The following is a 15,739-nucleotide window of genomic DNA, read 5'->3' on the forward strand; positions in this document are numbered from 1 at the left end:
TTTTTTTTTCTTTCTCCAACCTACCATTACAATGTTTCAGCATGACAGAAAATCTGAACCGTTGTAACCAGTGGTGTTCCCATAATGTATACTCCATATACGCCGTATACTCTCAAACATTTTTTAGACCTATAGCGTATACCCTCAAGCTTCATAAATTTTCCTATTATGACATACTATGTATATCAGAGGTTCCAAAACTTCAGACCTCCACAGTCCCCCTCCGAAAAAATTACGAACTTACGGACCCCCCCCCCCCCTTTCCGTTCGCGCACAGAAAAAATGATTTTACACAGTTAAATCTATTTTTTCTAAAGTATTTTACGCTTTTTTTCCTTTAAATTTATTTATACATTGTTCTGTATATTTTTCAGAGCTCTTGTCTGGTTTTCAATTTTTACATTATTATTTTGAGTTATGGAAGTAGTATTCTATTTGAAATTCAATTAGGAATAAAAATGTTATCGCCAATTTTCTACAACAAGTTTACGAATAAAAATGAACTTTTGGAGTTAGTGAACAAAGCACTGTTAGAGCTTAGTTTAAGTGTGTTACTTTTTCATATGAGTTGTATTTTTATGGCTTATTAGGATTTTAATTGTTAACTATGGTTCAGACAAACCTACCCTGGCAGCGTCGTAATGCTGTGGTTAGGATCTGCGTTGCGTTCACAATCTGCGTCGCGTTTCTACTTTACTTAATAAAGTTTTTTAACATTATGAACTTCGTCATACACAAAATTATGTTAAGTATAGTGCGTTTACTCCCGAGAGTTCCGAGGGGGAAGAGGAGGCTGCTGCGCCCTGCATGTACTTTTTTGTTCTTCATAAATGTGCTTTCTTTTTAAATTACTAGGGGGCTCTGCCCCCTGCTCGCTGACGCTCACCAACCCCCGAAGATTGCTTCGCAATCTTATTTGATTCGCAAAGATTTAAATCATCAATTAAAAAGAAACAGATTAAAAACGCTTTATGAGCTCCCTTTGGATCAAAAAGCACTCCTTCCCCGGGTTTCAAAATAATTTGTACCAACTTGCAGAGCCGTACGGGCTAAGGGGCTCCTGAGCATCGCAAAACTTTAGTTTTGTACGTTTGAAAAGTTGCTTTCATATTCGTGGTCTCTAGTAATATATTTTGCTCTTTAGCACGGGCTTGAATTGAGTTGAGCCTAAGATTTTCCGTTAAAATCGAAACCCTTAAGGAAGAAACATGCAAATCGAAAAGACGTAACTATGGCAACGCCAAATAAAATATCAATAATTTTAATGTAGATGAGATTATTCGAACTTTATTTTTAACGGATTGTAACTTTTTTTTCCTTTGGAGATAGAAGCTCAGTTTTTCGACTATAGGTCGAGAGAGATCTGGAGTAAAAAAAGTCCCTCTTTCCAGTGGTGTCAAAAAGAAAACTGTGGGACAATTCCTTCGCTTTTTATTGATAGATTTAATGAAGAAAGGAGTGCCTAAATTTTAGTTAAGCCAAAGAAAAGTTCGAGATAAAAACGAAAGTAACTCCCGCCGTATTTAATTTAGAGCATTGAAGCAATTTGCGTAGAACGCGAAAAATTCTACCCTTTCCAATGATATATAATATTAATATGTGCAAGTAATTTTTCATCCTTTAATAGGCAATAATAGGCAATTTACGCGAAATTTGAGCTTAAAAAATTAATTACAAAAAAAAAATCTAATTCAAATTTTAAAAAATAAAACCCCAGGTGAAAACCCCCGGGGATCGAAGTAATTTTATACAAAATTTCAAGGCTTTAGGTGGTATGGGATCTCCTCGGCGCGGTCCGCCACAGGCTTCCTTCCAGAATTTCTTTAAAACCTTACTTTTATTTACTACTAGCAGTAACCGCACAGCGATGCCTATGCTAAAAATTTAAAGGAAATCCATTGTATTAAAGAAAAACAAATTACATTAAAATTACATTTGCAGTAGCTTTCAAATGTAAAAAACTTCATAATTCATCGCCGAATTTGCCAAGCGACTTTCTAATTAAAACGAAAATCAATTAAAATACGCACAATGAATTTAAAATAAAGTAATAACAGTAAAATATTCATAAGCAACAAAGGCAACTGCCTCCAAAATGCTTAAAAAGAAAGTAATTGAAAAATTGTCTAGAAAATGGACCTAGTGTTATAGTAGAATTCGGGCTTCAAGGTGCAAACCCCCGGGGTACGTTCGAATTTTGTGCGAAGTTTCAGAGCTGTAGATGCTATGGGGGCTTCTGACCATCGGGTACAAACAAAGAAAGAAACACCGTCGCTCTCATATGTATAGATATAAAGAAAGAGAAAATATCGTTACTCGTCCTTCAATCTCAATTATATTTAACGCTTTAGCTGGATAGCACCGCAGACCTCCGGGGGTCCACCGACCACAGTTTGGGAAACTCTGGTATGTATATGATCACATACACAAATTGTGGGTAATGGATTACTGGGAGTATATACCCTCAGAAAAATTGATGGGAACATCACTGGTTGTAACGAAATGTAATCGAGCAGTCAGCAAAAAATCTTTTTCAATTCCATAAACAGTGTTTCATTTATGTAAAGAGGAACCAGACTTAACAAAAACTTGGTAGTATTCAGATAACAATTCGGAATGTATTTAAAATCAGAAGAGTTCATCCTTATGTGCTAGTCATTTTACATTTGAAGTTCTTCACTCAATTAAAGATGTGCTAAAATTTATGGAAATAAAAAAATTTATTTGCTTAAATAGCAAAGATTAATTCCTAAAAATGGGTGGGGGGGGGGAGCTGTAAAAGCAGGCATTATTTCATTTCTAATATTTAAGAAAGTCTAACGATTTTTTTTTTTTTTTTTTTTTTTTGAAACGATAATTGAAATTGAAGTTAATTTACTTTTCAAAGTTTTATATTGTTTACAACACTTCATAAAATTCGCGCTAAACAAAAAGACATGGTAATTATTTTTCTTTCACAAGTGAAAAATCTTTTCAGATTACCTAAACACGTTATTGAAAGTTTTATTCAAACTCTGTTTAAAAAACGTTTCAAGCATGTAATTGTAAAAAATAATTTAAAAACTCATTTTGAAAAGCTATTGCATTGCGGGATCAAATGCTAAAATGCAATAGATGTAATAAAGCTTTTGGAGTTTCATCCAATACTTTTCTCGCATTTTAGAAATTTCTACTTCAAACCACTTGAACGACTATGTTAAAATACCTCCTCATGGCCAAAATACGTATTTATTGACGTTATTATGTTATTAATCACGATGTTTTCAGCTTTCCTGAAAACATACCCTCAATTCCATTAGCTAATTTCAAATATTGATCAATATAAAATTTAACGAGTTTACGAAAAGACCACAGTTTGTAAGACAGCAATAAAGATTTTTTCTTTTAAAGAGACTTCTGAAGAATGTAATTAACATGTTGGAATATTTTGCAATTACTGGTTTGGGAAAAAGCAAGCGAGTAATGTTAGTTCCACTTTTATTTCTTCCATTAGGTTAAACATTCCATCATATATGGATTATTTCCAAACGTATCTTCGCTGCCTTTATGGCATGTAGAGGTATTAATAAGGCACCTCTCCTTCTTCTAAGAAAGCAATAATTTGTTGCCAAACATAAGGTAATTAAAATGTCTTATTCGAGAAGTTACTTTCATTACGAATAGCATTTGATTTAAACTAAACAACCTTTTATTTACTTATTATTTTTTTCAATTACAACTGCAGCACTAAATTAAAAACTATGGCTTAAGTTGTCAGAAAATTAAAATTCACATACATTATACTATACCGGCATGTGCAGATATAAAGGGCAGTAAAGCCATTTTTTTTTTCATTCATAACATTAATTGACTAATGTAAATAAACCCTTTACTTTTTAGCTGATTATATCAGAAACCTAATCTACTAGATTTAATTTGTTACGCTTTCATTGATTACAGTATAAACTTAATCTACTAGAAAAATCAAACAGATCGACGTATTTTTTAAGAAAATGAGATAGCTGCGAGATTTTGTATATGTACTAAGAAAAAAAAATAAATCAAGAAGCTTTTAAGAAGCTTAAAAAATGAAACCTGAACTTTGCTGAAGTTTCTCAAACTTACGAGAAAACTTTCGTAAAGCTAACACGCTGATATAAACAGTCTTGATCCATTTCCCGATGGTCTTCAACTGACATATTTCACTTGTATCCGCGTCTTTACTTTATTATCTTACATTCTGTATTACTGATCTTTTTCATTATTCTTTTCGGCTGTTCTAAATATCTAAGTTCAATCAATTAAAATACATTTTTTTTTTTACATTGACAAGCAAATATGTTCATTTTTTTTTTTTAATTCACTAGGGGGTACCGCCCCCGCTCGCTGACGCTCACCAACCTCCGAGGAATGCTTCGCAATCTTATTTGATTCGCAAAGATTTAATTCGTCAATTAAAAAGAAACAGATTAAAAACGTATTATAACTTCTCTTTGGAACAAAAAGCACCCCTTTCCCGGGTTTCAAAATAACCTGTACCAACTTGCAGAGCCGGAAGGGTTAAGGTGCTCCTGAGCGTTACAAAACTGCAGTTTTGTACGTTTGAAAAGTCGCTTTCATATTCGTGGTCTTTAGTTATATATTTTGCTCTTTAGCTCGGGGCATGAAATGAGTTTAGCCTAAGATTTTCTGTTAAAATCGAAACTCTTAAAATTTGTGAATAAGAAAGAAAAACAAACAAATCTAAAAGACGTGACACTATGGCAACGCGAAATAAAACACCAATAATTTGAATGGCGGTGAGATTTTTCGAACTTGATTAAAACGGCTTGTAACTTTTTTTTCTTTTGGAGATAAAATCTTAGTTTTTCGACCGTAAGTCGAATTATATCTGGAGTAATAAAAAAGCCGTTCTTTCCAGTGGTGTCAAAAAGAAAACTGGGACAATTCCTTCACTTTTTACTCATAGATTTAATGAAGAAAGTAGGCCTAAATTTCAGTTAAGCTTAAAAAATTTGAGCTAAAGACGCAAATAACTCCCGACGAATTTAAGTTATAGCATTGAAACAAATTGTGTAGGTAGCGGAAAATTCCACCCTTTTCAAAGATATATAATATTATTTTTTCGTGTAATTATCACCCCTTTAATGGGCAATTTACGCGAAATTTGAGCCTAAAAAATTAATTACCAAAAAACTGATTCGAAATTTGAAAAACAAAACCCCAGGTGCAAACCACCGGGACTCGAAGAAATTTTGTACAAAATTTCAAAGGCTGTAGGTGCTATGGGGTCTCCTGGACGCAGACCCGCCAGAGACTTCCGTTCAGAATTTCTTTGATTTTACTTTTTTTTTAATATAAAGAGAAAATAATATTTGAAAGTAGTATGTGTGTTTACGCTATTTTCACTGAACTATATTCCAATATATTACAGATAGGCCTCATAAAGCCTGAGAACAAGCATTTGAAATTTTTAATACAAATTTTGTTCTCCTATGAACGTTATTCCTTCTCTAGAGCTTTGTTGTTACATTACCTATACATAATTTTGCAATCGATGTTCTTTTTACAAAATAATAATCTGTCGTGAAAAAGTAAAGCAAAGTACCTGCAAGTTTTTCATTTTCTTGCATTTTTGTCATCTATTATAAAAGCTTTATAGTACAAGCGTGTTATAAATGAATTTAAAAAAAAACAGAGAAAACTGAATTGTTTCAGAAAATATATTGATGTCTTAATCTGCGTCAATATTGTCGAACACACAATACACAGGAATTTTTTTCGTGAAGGCAAAACGTTTTGAAACGTAACTGAAACTCCGACTTTAAACATGTTCATATTAACCAAATGACTAAAACATAAATGAAGTTTTAACTACATTATTATAGTTAGGGTCGGTCATTCTAGCGGCAGAATGGTATTTTTTTCCGGGGCAAGAAAAAAACCAGGTAAAACCGGTAAAAACTAAAAAGTTGGCTGAGTTTTTAAAAAATGCTAAAAAGAATAATATACTTTCATACATAATATAATTGAGACTTAATTATGTTTTTCATTAATGTTTATTTGATAATTAAAACAATTTAAGGTAACGTTCTCAAACAAAACTTGAAAACGGTTAGAAATCGATAGCATCAAAAGTCATAATACATCGAGTTTGATATAGAAAATTCAGCAGCAACTGAATCAGCTTGAACTATTTTGCGTGTAATTTTTATTAACAAAGTTAGTTTAACATGATTTTTACTTTTTTTTTTCATATTTCTCTTCCTCATTAATCAGTTTTGTCTTCAAATTTCCATTATTCGGATAGCATAGCCAAATAGATATTACGTCTCTGTTAAAAATTAACTAAAATATAACAATTTATTATTTAACAGTCATGACAATTGATTTTTATCTAAAGTTTAAAAAGTGGTTAATTTAAAGGGAATTATCATAATGTTATTAATTTTCCTGCGTACTGCCTACAAAGTATTAATTAAAGCATTTTACTAAAATGGTACATTTAGATTCCTGTTGCAGTGATGAATGGAATAATATTAGTTTAATAACATTAATAATATTATATTTTCGATAAAACTAGCTTAAAAGAAGCTAGCTACAGTCGATCCCAGTAAATAAAGCACATCTATTTTTTTAACTACTTAGGCAAAAATTGACAAAAATTTATTTTTGCCAGGAAGTTTTATGCCCCCTTGGTTTTTTCCACCTTTTCAAAAGCGTGCCAAAACTAACGATACTTATAAACAATTTTGTTCAATAGATATCGCTCAAGTCAGAAAATGTGCTATAAATATAAATAAAAATTCAGTAAACCGACTTCGGTTAAGCGAGGTATTCGTTGAAACAGCTATAGATAATTGAGGTCCTACTGTGTACTATATCGTTTATTCTAACTAAAATGCATGAACTATTTTCATGATAATCTTAAGCTTCAAGAAATCTTAACGAAAAAGCGTAATAATACATCAAAATATATGAACCATCATTAGCGAGCGGCAGAGTTCTTAAAGATGACTTCTCTGCACATAAGGTGTCGATGTGAAGAAACAAGATTTACAAGAACAATGATCTCCCGTCTATCAAAGGATAGAAGTGGGAAAATTCTTTAGCGCCAATGTCCGGTAGTGACAATTTCACGAGTAGCTGCTTTTTTGAAATAGCTGCAATTCTTTTCTTTTCTTTTTTTAAACTCAAAGTGTTAAATAATGGATCCTTTTTAGTTTTTTGTACATTAATTAACAAAGTATACATATTTTAAATAAATTAGTTTATAAAGGGTACTTTTTGATTTTAGTGAGAGAATTTTAATCAAATTCTTAGGGCCTTTTGTACATTTTAAGGTCATTATTATTATTTTTTTTATGTAGATTTTGGAGGACGGTTGACACATCATTTTTTAACCTACTCCCCCCCCCCCAGCCGGTGGCAACCGATATTTTTGCCCTTCACCTTCAGTGGAGTACTACAGGTAAATTTAACTCGGGAGTACTTAGCACATTACAAAATATCCACTAAAGGTTGTTTTTTTTTCCTTTGCTTATTTTGGGTCAAACAGTTTTATCGCATTTCGTAATTATTTTCTTAGAATGTTTTCCAGTTTCAAGTTTTTATATAACTTTTCCCTGTAGCAATAACGAAGCCATTTCATCTTGACTGCTATTAGTGTTCAGAAACTCATAACTTTGCATTGGAAAAAAGAGTTCCTTGTACAAGAAACACTAGTACATCATATAATTTGTGTTTTGTATTTCATAGTGTTGCTGTTGGACTCAAAAGGTTTAGAAAACTTTCACTGTCCCGTTAAATATGAAAACTAAAATTTTTTGTGAGAAATTACTTGAAATCAGAAGTAGTTAAACAGATTGTTGTGTTCAAACAACTATGTGTATTAGAATACGCTTTCCTAGAAACCAATTTTTTAAAATGTTTGAACATTTATTGAGTTGCTGATGTGCAGTGAGCCACTATATTTTGAAATATATATCTCGGACGCTAGTTTTTGTGCGAATTTCTGACAACCTAAAAACTTCTGCATAACTGGGAGAGTTTTAATTTCTTCTTAGGAAAGAAAAAACTCTTCTTACTTATTCTATGTAATTGTTTATGCTTTAAATATTTGTTTTAAATGTAAAGATGTGAACTTAAAGAATTTTTTTTATGGAGTCTGCTAGTGAAGTTTTGGCTCGAAAAATTAATATAATACTAAGGAATATTCTGATTAATAAAAACAGTTAGTAAAATAAGAATACTCTTTATAATAAAATATCCCTTGTACATTTTTTTTTCTGTTGCATATCAAGTGAAGTAGTACATAAAATCACCGTTGAATATCTAAAAATTTATTTTTCAATAAACTCTGTGCAGATCAAAATATGTTGCCAAACTTTAAAATTTAACTGCCAGTAGAGTTATTCGGAGGAAAATATTTTCTTATTGATTTCTTCATTAAAATTTACTTAGCATATGATATATGTGTTATAAATTCATCAATGGGATTGGTATCTATGTATGTGTTTTATATTAGACTTTTCTTTGAAATATGATGGTTGTCTTCTTTTTTAAACTTGCTCATATATACCAATATATCTGTGCAATTGAGGATGATTTTTAAAAACAACATGAAGTAAAGGAATATTTATTAAAAAATCGTTTAAGCAATCTTTTTACAAAGAAAAAAAAATACTCAAACATATGGAAAGTTTAGCTTCGAAAAATTAACATTTTTTGAGAAATGATGAAATTTAAAAACTAAAGGTTCACAAATGTCCAAAGAATTGCAATTTTAAAGGAAAGCTATAAAAACGATTCATACCAAAAAAAAGAAGAAAAGAAAAACGTTTAAGCGTTTCTTATCAAAAAACACACACTTTTTTTTTTTGAACCTAAATAAGATGATAAGAACAATCATACTGTGGCAGCGATGCGGCGGAACTTAAAAAAATAATTTACACAAATGAATTTGACCATGAAGTATTTTCTGTACCAAAAGAAGATTGAAATATCTTTGAGATCAAAGTATTACGTAGCAATTATAATAGCAAGGAGAAAGATACATTTAAGTAAAGGAATTTTCTCAAAAGTGCGTTGAAGAAATTTTAAATCTAATAGCTCGTGCTGTTAATTTGTTGTGGAGTTTGTAAATAGTGAAAGACTTGCATAGTGAAAATAAAATTTATACGCTTGGTTTCGCAGTACGAAAACATCGGCAACTAAAATTGCGAGAAAATTGTAACAGTAAACTTCGCAAAAAGAAAAACAAGAGCAAAAATGTGAAGAAAAAAATGTGTGCACAAGTTACTCATTACTGTTAAAAAAATGCTTTTTAAATGGGGAATATTTTCTAGATAATAAAATTGAAAAGGAAAAAACACTGTAGTAAAAGAAAAAGGCTACATATTATAACAAAAAGAGAGAGAGAGAGAGAGAGAAGGATAACATGCAGTCCAATAATTTGTTTTTAGCCACTTTTTTTGATTGGTATTGAAAATAGGCAGCAGTTTTATAACCAGCTCTTTTTTTTTTTTTTTTTTACCAAGCAAATTTCATTTTATGAGATATTATTAAGGTAAAACTTTGTTTCTTTTTAGCTGCTTTTTCATCTAAAATCTGCAATGATAAATATTTTCATGCATATTTTGAGAGGAAAACCAGGAAGATGTTGCATAAAGAAGATTAACTTACTTGATATTGGAGTGAGACAAACAGAGATAACTCATTCACGTTATTAAAGTGTCACATAGTTGAGGAAATAACTGAGAAACAAATTTTTCGCTGAATCTCAAAACAGAAAATTTCATGGTAAATTTCTCCGAATTACTGAGTAGCTTCAAATTCTGTAAGAATAACGAAATTGCAGAGATAGAGTCAAATAAAAGATAACGAAACTTCAGGAACTCGTGTTATTTTTGCGGAGAACTCGGGGGAACTAAACGTGCTCGTTAGTATATGCACAAATCTATTTGCAAACGAAGCTGAAAGTTAAAGATTGAGATCAGTTGTGCCGCCATCTAGTGCAAAAACTTAAAACGAAATCAGAATAACTCCTATGCTTACTAGGCAGAAAATGCAAGGCCGAATCTGCGTACCCGCACTCAAGGACCCAGTGGAGCGGGGGAGGGGGGGGGGAGCACGTCCTTAAAGGGCCCAATGGCCTAAGAAATTGACAGAAAAAAAATCGAAAAATCTAGCGCTAAGACTTATTAACGTTGCAAATATACGCTGCTGGTCTCTTGGTAGGGTCTCTGGTACGTCTGTTGCGGGGGGAGGGGGGGGGGGGCAAAATTTATAGCTTCGGGCCTGAGAAAATGACAATAAAAAAGTAATAATTTTAAAGGGCATTGACGAAATTTTTTGCTTAAGAAATCACATATAAGTTTGTAATTTGTTAAGCAGAAAGAAAATTTTCATTAATATTTTAAAGTATTATTTTTGATGAAAAATATGAGGCCCTACGTGCGGTACAAAATGAGAAGGCATTGTATCGAAAACGAAAGCTGTGTCCATTTAACTAAAATAATGAACTGTTATCGAGTGTTTAATCCAAACGCCCACTCTAGAGATTGACTGACACCTCTTGCGCCCCCCCCCCCCCCCACACTTCTTTCGTAAAAACTGTAGCTTTGGAGCAAGTGACATCATTGAAAACATAAATGCCTCATTTAAATTTAATGCAAAACGTAAATGCTAAGGCGATTTCATTCAATCACTCTCAATCGGAATAAAATAATTTTTGGAAAAAGTATAATTTTTTACGGTTTCTTTTTTTTTTTTTTTCCTTTTTTTTTCAAAACTATCCTATAGAGGTATTTTAAAGGAAATACTTAACAAAGATTATAGACACGTACTTTTAAAAAACAGAAATACATTTTTTATGAAATCATTTTCATTTTTAAGTTGGAATCTGGGAATATTGTAGATATTGACACCTAAAATTGAAAAGGGAAAAAAATGAAAATTTGAAAATTCCTAAATTTTGGGATTAACTGTTGAAATACCTCCTTCAAAGCTCCACCAAGGTTGAGAAGAGGAAGATCCTGAACTTTTTTTCATTTTTAACCTTGCAATTCCTTGCCTGAACTCTTAACAAAAGGTAACATAGATGTTTTCAATTTCGTTATTCACTAGGTTTTTTTAAAATTATTATTATTATCTTATTTTTGAACACTCATCGCCCCTTGTCGCCCCTCACGAATTTATCACCCTTCGAGAAGTCAAGTCGTCCCCAGATTGGGAACTACTGGTTTAAACATTTAAATCAGAGGTTCTCAAACTTTTTAGCCTCGCAGCACCCCTTGAAGAATCAGAATTTTTTTACGGCGCCCTAATCAATTTCTGTTATTTAAGGTACATGCGTAAGTGCAAGGCTACCCTAAGGTTCAAAAACAAATATCTCGGTTCCCTTATGATTGAATTTCTCCAGCTTTTGCACATCCATTAGATGATTCACAGTAACTAGGAAAAAATAAAACCGAGTGAAAATTTAAGTTTCAATTGTGTTTTTCAGCAATTTTAGCAACGAAAAAAGCAATTTGGTCTCTTTAAGAACATCGACCGTAATAAAGAAAACTCTGGGCAAAGATAACTTCACAGTTGAAGGCAAAAACGCCAATAAGTATCAAGTATTATCAAACTAAAACGAATTGAAAGTCTTTAATTGTATTAAAACACATTTGATGATGACTTTAAAAACATTATCAAAAATTCCATGTTTACTTCCGTGGAATGGAGAAAGATCAATCATCATATCTGGCGCAACTGATAAATCTTTTTTTTTTTTTTTTTTTTGGTCTCTCATGCGCACAACTCGTGCATATATATGTCATATGCAGCACATAATCATATCCAACACGCGATACTCCGGTGTCCTATTATAAAGACACCGAGGTGCTAAGAAAGCTAACCATGGCCAATAATCCACTTTTATAGGTTATCAAATCACAGGAAAAAGATGACGGTAAACAGCGAGATTTATCTTTGTGAATTTGTTACACTGAACCATGTTGAAACAAAACTTTCAGGAAAATAAGATCAGGCACTTTTTACATCAGTCTTCTGTAATAACTATAGCCTGGTTATTAAAAAAAAATGCTCGTTCATAACGTTTTATCATCAATTACCCCCCATGCTATTGCTACAAACTAACTTTGTGCCAAACTTCATGAAAATCGGCCGAACGGTCTAGGCGCTATGCGCGTCACAGAGATTCTGACAGACAGAGAGAGATCCGGACAGAGAGATTTTCAGCTTTATTATTAGTAAAGATGACTTCTCTGAGCTTGCGGCACAAATGTAAAGAAACAAGATTTACAAGTACGAAGCTTTCCCGCCAAAGGGGCAAAATTATGGAAAGGTTTGATCGACACTAATATAACACAAAATATAATTGCAACAACATAAAACTGGGTTGATATTTTATTTTGTAATTTATTCGCGGTAACGTATGATTTTATCTATTTTTTTTTATTTTCAAAATTTATAAATACAATAGCATTCCCGTACCCGACATTGTCAGGTAATGGAATGAGCAGGGGATAACAGTTCTTGGTGCAGCTAGTTACGAAAATCCCCTATAATTACTTCTTACCTATAATTTTTTCCAATTTTGGGATGGTCCCAAGGCCCCTAGACTCCTTATATAGTGGCTCCCAAAAGTGTTCGTATACCTACGACTTTCATTGAAATAGGACCCTATCCATTGGTTAGAATCAATATTTCGGGAATTATAAGATCTATGATCAATTTTCAACGAAACTAAAGAAACTTTTTTTTTTAAATATTAAAACTTAATTAAAAAAAAATGCCGGAAATTTTATCTTACAAAAGTTTTAGTACACTTTAAAAAATGTCTATATATTATTGAATAATCTAACTTTTTATTAAGTTATTATTTAGTAGAATATCATGCAGTATCAACAACACCTTTCAAACGTCTGGGAATACACTGGTGTTCAAAAATTAAGGACGAAGTTGAAAAATTAGCATATCAGCTGAACGAAGAGGCAGAGCGGACAAAAAGATCAATCAGAAAATTAAGTAAGGTGATGTACGGTTGCATATGCGCAGATATGCAGGCAGACGTAATGGAGGAGTGTCTGAGTAGTATAAAGCATGTTGTCGGAGTAAGATCAGTATTTCTGGCAAAGAGATTGCACGCCGTATAGCAGTTAAAATCACACCGAGTTGCTGCCTCAGCGAGAAATGGCGAATATCAATCTGTTAGACGACATCTGGATGCTTTTACCCGAGGTCGAATCATTGGGAAGTTGGAGGAAGGCCGCAGTGTGACAAGTGTGGCTGCAGAGTTCGGAATTGTGTGTGTGCTCACAGCATCGTTTTACGACTTTGGAGAAAATTTTAAACTGCAGGAACAGCTATCCGAGGGTTCAGTAGTGGTCGTCCACGAGGAGCTGCACCCACAGATGACCGGTATATTGTCTTACAGGCCAGAAGAAACAGGCGGCAGACAGCGGGAGAAATCGCTAGACACACGACACAGGCGACTGGACGACCGATATCGTGTTTTACCGTGGCCAGAAGATTGCACGGTGGTGGTCTGTTTGCACGACGCCCTATACGGTGTGTACCTCTAACCAGGGGCGTAGCTAAGGGGGGGGGTTTGGGGACAACCCCCCCCCCCCCCCGAAACGTTAGTCTCAAAAAAAAGAGAGAAAAAGAGGGAAGAGAAAGAAAAAGAAAAAAAAATCAAAACGACTTTTTCCTGAGTAACAAAGGTCAAAAATTCATTTCGCTCCCCCCCCCCCCAATGCCATTGAAAATCTGCTCCATGTGTGACCCTCAAGCATAAAGACGCCTTCCTCTGCTGCGACATTTTTTTGATAATTGAGGTAAATTTCACACTTTGCTTTAGAAATGAGATTGATTTGTTAAATCCACGTATATGCAGCCTTTGTTTGTCATTGATTCTGCAAATTGTTAAATGTGTTTAATTTTATGAGCCGCGCAGTGGGAATATTGCATACAGTCGAATCTGTATATTTCGAATTTCACATTAAAGAAAAAAATCGAGATAAAGACATTTTGAAATACGGGGGCATTAAGAGACTTTTTATAGAAATTTGAAATATGATGGTGAAAATTTGAAATCGATACTAAAGACAACGTGGACTCTTGATTAAAATTCCTCTTTATTAGTTTTGTTAGGTATTTATTCTATTATTACATTATTTAGTGCTTTATTGAGAGTTTAAGGAATCATTTTGACAGTAAAAGAAACTTTAAGCATATCTTTTTCAAGAAGAAGTCTTTTATTGCTTTTTGGTCCCTGATTTTTTTTTTTTTTTTTTTTGGATTCATTATTTATGCTCTTGAGGTTAGCAATTGCAGCAAATCTAACTTGGTCAGTATTCTACAATTTTCCTTTTTTCATCACTTGAAAAAAACTTACACTTTCTTTTCACTCCTATCATTTCGGTTTTCTAAGGAATCACAATTTTAAGAAAGAGAGCTACCAAAGAACAGTACTAATCCGGATAACAGAGCGAAATGGTTTTTAACTTGAATGATCTTTAAACATGAAATTGAAATGTTCATCTTAACATTTCAAACCTGTGAATTTCACCCCTTTACTCTTCTTCCAAGAAAGTGCGCGAAACGACTGTCCTTTGGTTAATCTTCCTGGAAAGCCTATTCGTGGAACGCATTTCTCCCTTTTTTCCACTGCCTCCTCAGATCTTGAAGACAATTCCTCTGTTTCTGAGTTGAAGAAAATGTTTTTGTTTGCTGCTTTAAAGATCATTGGGCTTTGAATCCGAAAATGATAGCATAACCGGAATTCGAGACGATAGAGGTTTTTGTTGGTCTGATCTCGTGTGTGTCATAGGTCATAGTAAAAACGACCTTTGCTCAGGGCCTGATTACTGCGCAGGTCTACTAGGCCTGGGCCTGGGGCCCCCTCTTCCTAAGGGGCCCAAATTACTTAAAGAATTATTCATAGCATTACAACTATACAAAAAATACACACATTTTTAAAATAATAGCCTTCAGGGGGCCTCCAAATTATTGTGGGCCTTGGGCCTCACTTTTAGTTAGTCGGGCCCTGCCTTTGCTAACCAGAGTATCCATTGCAATCACATTGATTTTTCATCCAGTATTTACTGCATATTCTTTTGGAAACGTACAGTCTGTTTAAAATAGTACATTCTAAGTGAAAGTTGTTGCATAATGAAGCGAGCAAGACCGATAACAAGCTTTTTTCAACCAAAAAAAAAAAAAAAAAAAGTTAAAATGACGAAAAGGATTGCTCTAAAAAGAGAAAGTTAACGTCGTCTGAAGAAAACGAAGTACAGTCTGCAAAGCAACATCAGTCCCATCGGACCCTTCTGAAGGTAATTTTATTTTAATTCAAAAGAAAAACTGCATAGCATTACATGAATAAAATGTTTAAAAACGAGATGAATCTAGATTATTTCTATTAGCTTAGTTCGGATTAAAAAGTAGAAAAAAAAAAGACTTCTGTTTATAATACCCGAAAATTGCTGTTGCACTCTCAAATAGATATTTATGTAAATTCTAAAGCGGCTAATAAAATTAAAAATAAAGACTTGAGAGGAGAACAGATGGTATGCATTTGAGCAAATAACTTTCTACCGCCTATATTTCTTCCCTAACTTTTTTTACTCAAATTTTATTAACTGCTTTAGATTTAGCATAAATGTAAATACATAAAAAGCAACATATAAATATAACGATATGAAAAGCAATTTTATTTTTTTTTGGGTTATAATTCAAGAAGTATTTT

At 32.9% G+C, this 15,739-nt stretch overlaps 1 protein-coding gene across 1 annotated transcript in view; it reads right to left on the minus strand.

The window, feature by feature from the left end:
* The window catches only part of LOC129222678 (uncharacterized), a 46,349-nt gene extending 36,463 nt beyond the window's left edge, over nt 1–9,886 (minus strand). Inside the window, exon 1 of the mRNA XM_054857212.1 lies at nt 9,664–9,886. The gene's annotated coding sequence lies outside the window, so the exon portion shown is untranslated. The remainder of the gene's footprint in view (nt 1–9,663) is intronic.
* Nucleotides 9,887–15,739: the final 5,853 nt, after the last annotated feature.

This window comes from Uloborus diversus, chromosome 1 (assembly GCF_026930045.1).
Source record: "Uloborus diversus isolate 005 chromosome 1, Udiv.v.3.1, whole genome shotgun sequence".
Lineage (NCBI taxonomy): Eukaryota > Metazoa > Arthropoda > Arachnida > Araneae > Uloboridae > Uloborus > Uloborus diversus.